Source organism: Trichomycterus rosablanca, chromosome 9, assembly GCF_030014385.1.
Source record: "Trichomycterus rosablanca isolate fTriRos1 chromosome 9, fTriRos1.hap1, whole genome shotgun sequence".
NCBI classification, from domain to species: domain Eukaryota; kingdom Metazoa; phylum Chordata; class Actinopteri; order Siluriformes; family Trichomycteridae; genus Trichomycterus; species Trichomycterus rosablanca.
In genome coordinates, this window is record NC_085996.1 from 32,386,958 (window position 1) to 32,392,317 (window position 5,360).

Genomic DNA, 5,360 nt, shown 5'->3' on the forward strand with positions numbered 1-5,360 from the left:
ACTAGTTCAGTCCAGTACCTTAACCACTAGACCACAACTGCCCTGGCTAAGTGCATAATTACCACTGTTTCACCTTTCCTTGTAACACTTATGGGCTATGACGAGACAAGAAGGGACAGACACACACGCAGAGATGTATAAACAAAGATTTAATGATAATAAAAGACAAGACAAGATTACACTAGACTAAGGTTAAACAAGACAAACATGTGACCTATGCTAAATGCTAAAGCTAACCTAAACTAAACACATATGAACAAGGCTAAAGCTAAGCTAAATGCTAGTACTAATCTAAACATACATGAACAATGAACCCAAGCTAATGCTAAACTAAATGCAATGCTAAACATGAATCCTAAGCTAAACAGGAACTACACTAAGACAAATGGGAACAAAACTAAACATTGCATGAACAGTAACAAACAGACAGGGCCTAACAGAGCTAACAGACAGAACTAAGATACAGGGCTAACAGACAGAGCTAACACAGAGAGCTTATAAACAAAGGTTAAGGCAAAAGCAAAGGTGGGTGGACAGACGCATGGAAGGACAGAATTAAAATCACTTGGTAAGGTAAGGTAAGGTAAGGTAAGGTAAGGTAAGGTAAGGTAAGGTAAGGTAAGGTAAGGTAAGGTAAGGTAAGGTAAGGTAAGGTAAGGTAAGGTAAGGTAAGGTAAGGTAAGGTAAGGTAAGGTAAGGTAAGGTAAGGTAAGGTAAGGTAAGGTAAGGTAAGGTAAGGTAAGGTAAGGTAAGGTAAGGTAAGGTAAGCAAGGCAAGGCAAGGTAAGGTAAACCCAAGCCAAGCCAACAGAATCACATCAAAAATAGTCTCCACTCACCTGTTCCCCAGCTCCCCTCTTAAATCTTTTGAAATGAGGTGCAGCTGGATCTAATTAGCAGCAGGGACCAATCACATTGGGGGGGTTGGCTTTAACATGTGATCCTGGAGAGGTGGGCGTGGCAGGTGCACCTGAGTTCCAGGTTCCAGGAGCACATATAGCGCTTTTTCACCAAAAGAACCATGGTTCTTGAACCGGTTCTGTTCAGGTTTCTTCGAACCTTGGTGTTTTGTAGAGAACCGACCTGCGTTTCCACCAGTTTTTGGGAACCAAACCTGCGTCATCAATGGTGAACGTTACACAACGAAAGTAAAAAGTAGTAACATGATGTAGATTACCAGCTCGGGGTTCTGAATCCGCAAAAAGCTTCACCTAAATAAAGCGTAACGTGGCTTAATGTACTAAAAGTACGACACAGACACACTCAATTTGTCTCTGTTATTACTGGTTATAAGTGCTCTGTACTGCCCAAAATCATCACTCAGTGTTTTAGTACAACAAGCCACGTTAAGCTTTATTTTCACGTTAAGCGTTTATACTGTCCGGGTCACTTTTACCACATCATATCACACAGTTCATCTGCTTGAAAATATCAGCGAATATCAGCAGCAAACTGGATCAAAATGAATCAGGTGAACTTTAAAAGTGAAAGTGGTTTAAATTCTATATAATGTTATAATGTCTCGTGAAAGCGTCCAAACCGCTACACTGTGACACGCCCACAGATGACGTCACGGTTCACGCTGAAAAACCAAGTATTCTGTGGTGCCAGATTAGAACGCTAGTTCGCTGTCTGGAACCTCTTTTTTCTGGTGGAAACACGTGAAACCGGTTCAAAATCAAGTTCACGAACCGGTTGGTGGAAAAGGTGTAATAGAGGCTGGAATTGTGACATTCCTATTAAATACACTTTTTACTCGTTAGGGGACTGAGGATACTAATTGTTTGCAAGAGGAATTTTTGCCAATACTGGCTTGATATGAAACTTCAGAACCCACCAGGATCATCTCTGCAAAGATTTAATTAAACTTAATTAAACTTAAAAACTTGATTTAATTAAACTGGTGGATCCTCCTTGTATATCCAGTCACGATACTTTCATCTGTTTCCAATTCACCTGCTTATTGTAGAATGTCTCAAATTTGTGTAACTCCAATATTCTACGTATTTTTTATTCTTATTTTGTCTTAACTTGTTCTCACGTTTCTCAATGCTACAGGCATTAAATGTTCATGTTTACAAAATAGAATCAAGTTGGTAAGCCAAAACATTGTCAGGTGAATAAAAGTTCAAGAGAATTAAAGGATCATTGATTCTAGTTTTTATTGCATTTTACAAAATGTCTCGACTTTTCTTAGAATAAGGTTTGTATATACAAATGCCAATTTTTCCCAGTGGTTTCAGTTTTCACAATGTAATTTATAATTGTATTTAAAAAATCCTGTGTAGGAAACATATTGTTCGCTCTTGGTGGCCTAGCAGCGAAACCTGGTCCTGAACTTGCTGTTTAGAATTGATTAGTATGAAACTGCACTGCAGGCAGCTTCAGGACTAAGGAGGGGGTCCGTTTTCTTGGGTGGTACATTGCTAATTCCTTCCGCACAAGTTTTCCATTAACTTAACAGGCTTCATATGATGTACCAGGCAATGCTGGTCGGGGACACACGCCATCCCAGGCCTGCCTGATTCATGGCATCTGTCACCAAATGAAGCCGCAATTTTATTTGGCCATGCTTCTCTGTGAGTAAGTAATGCCCTGAACTACCACTGTCATCGCTTGCCACATAATCTGGCAGTGAAGTTGCAGGAAAAGTTTGTGAACCTTCGGATTTACCATCTGCAGTGTGTGGATTATTTACTTGTGCAAATGTGCTCTAATCTTCATCCAAGTTAGAATAATAAACAAAGACATTCAGCCATAGTAATTACCAACAATTGTATATATTGTTTGTTGTTAGACTGTTTTACCTCTTTATTAAACTCACTGATTAATCATTCACAGTCTATGTGGGGGTTGGGGGATGTAACTAAATATCAGACTTGCCGAGCTCAGAAAACAAACTTAAGACTATTTGCGATATTTTTCCATAAATAGCTCTTTTTACATCAAAGAAATGTAACTGACCATTAGTCCAAGGTGCAGACACACCTAGTCGTAGTGTTAAACAAATCAAAAACGTCTTATGTTTTTCAAGGGGTCACATCCATTGAACAATTGTTGGCTGCTTTTCCCTCCTTCAGTAAAACTTAATTGGCTTTGTCTGAACAAACTGTTCAAGTGGTTTTTTTTTTTTTAACATAAACTGATCACATGATCAGAGATGTTAGCAAATTCCATTCCATTTCTGCAGATATTTTGCTTTTACCTTTGGGTTCTGTCACCTCTTCTAGAATGTTACTCTGTACTCTAGTCGCCACTAGGGATGCAGTGATACACTCTATCCACAATACGATGCGATTCACGATACTGGGTTCACAATATGATTTTTTCCCGATTTTTTTAACCAAAATAAATTAAAGACAGATTTTGACAAAGTTACCTTTTATTATTTCTCTTTAAATTTGTATGTGTGCTTATCTTTTATTTATCTAAATAATGAATGCCCTTTTATTTTTGAGGTAGGTACAAACTATGCTAAACAATGCTGCACATTTCCCTTTTTGTGTAAAAAAAAACTGAAATGAAATAAATCCCACATTAAATAAATAAATGAATAATACAAATAAAGAAAGTATCCTCACATAAATAAATTTAGCTGGAAATTCAGAACCTGGCAACCCTGTAGTGACGTCAACCAGACGAGGTGAATAGCGCCAGTGCCTTCTGCTGTTTAAAGTGAATATCGATTCATTATACATCGTTACACATGTGAATCGATTTTTTACTGTCTTGTGGTGCATCGTTACATCCCTAGCAGCCACAGTACTACATGTCCTCCAATTGTCGACAACAGTCTTTTTGTATAATCATGACCGCTTAGGTTTTTAAAAATGCTTGTGACTTTTCATACTTATGTGTTCCAACAATTTATTTTTAAGGCCTAACCAAATCTCATTCCTTTTTCATAGGCTAAGGCTTTATGATCTACACCAGAAACCATTAGTTCAGAGATTCAAATATTTATCAACCTAAATTGTGTAGCGTTGATTAATGTGTTCGATAATGACATAAAATTCTATGCTATAAGTTTATGTCTGTTTCTCTAATTTGAGAACTGAATGGATAAACTTAATTATGAGTGATTATGAATGTTTTAAAAGTTGCTAGATTAATGTGCGTGGTGTGATGTTTATGTTATTCAGATTATAAAAACACATATTGCCTATAAATGTTAATCATATCCAGGTTAAAATACCCACGTAATTAAGAGCATTAATCTTGGGAAATGGAGGGAAATGAAGTAGGAAATGTAGAAAATTATGATACCTTCTTTAGCTCTAACCTCATCTCTGAAGGTGTATGTTAGCTATCTGCATGTGTGTGTGCCAAAGGTAAGAGATAGATGGCCATGTGCCTGTCTAACCTCACCTAACTTCCTGTGAGTCACTTCCTGCCCCAGACCTCAAGTCCCTCTGTCCTCTGTGTGATGTCATGGCAGCTTTCCACTACTGCCTATGAAACACAAACATCTGGCTATAACATCATAGGCCTGAGCTGGGTGCCAGTGCAGTCCTCCTTCAGCCCTCTCAATCAGCCCAAATATAACTAAGAGCTGCTGCATTCTGGTCTTTGATTTATTGACTTAACAGGGAGCGAATGACTTTCACATTTATAATGGTGAGGGATTTTTGTTGTAATAGTGAATGGTGCAAAAATACATCAAGCGCTTCTGCTGTGTGTGTAGGAACTGTTCAAATTTAAGCTCGCCAAAGATAACAGGATAAATAGAAAAGGGTGAAGTTTTAAAACACACAGGCAAATGAAAATATCACATGGGAGCAAAAGGTACTTTTTAAATGCTTTTTTCTCTCTTTTCTGGTTTAACAGTAGCAATATTTTAAATAAACCTGGTTTATTTAGTCCTTATATTGGAGCGCTCAGTAAGCCTGACCAGGATAAAGCTGGTGAATGAAGGAAGGAATGAATAAACAGATCTTTTGAGTGAATATACTTTTATTCCACGCCAAGCATAAAAAATAACATGAGCGTTTACTACCTCCTTTTTTACAAACACTACAGTATCAAAACATACATTTTTATGAAATAGGGGGTTTTGGCTACATGAACCACCCCTATTTAATATTAATTTTACTTATAGATAAACAACAACCACCACAGAGCAGGTATTATTTAGGTGGTGGATCATTCTCAGCACTGCAGTGACACTGACATGGTGGTGGTGTGTTAGTGTGTGTTGTGCTGGTATGAGTGGATAAGACCAACCAAAAAGCCAACTGCGCCCTGTGGGCAGCGTCCTGTGGGCAGCGTCCTGTGACCACTGATGAAGGTCTAGGAGATGACCAACTCAAACAGCATTAATTGTCTCTGACTTTACATCTACAAGGTGGACCAACCAGGTAG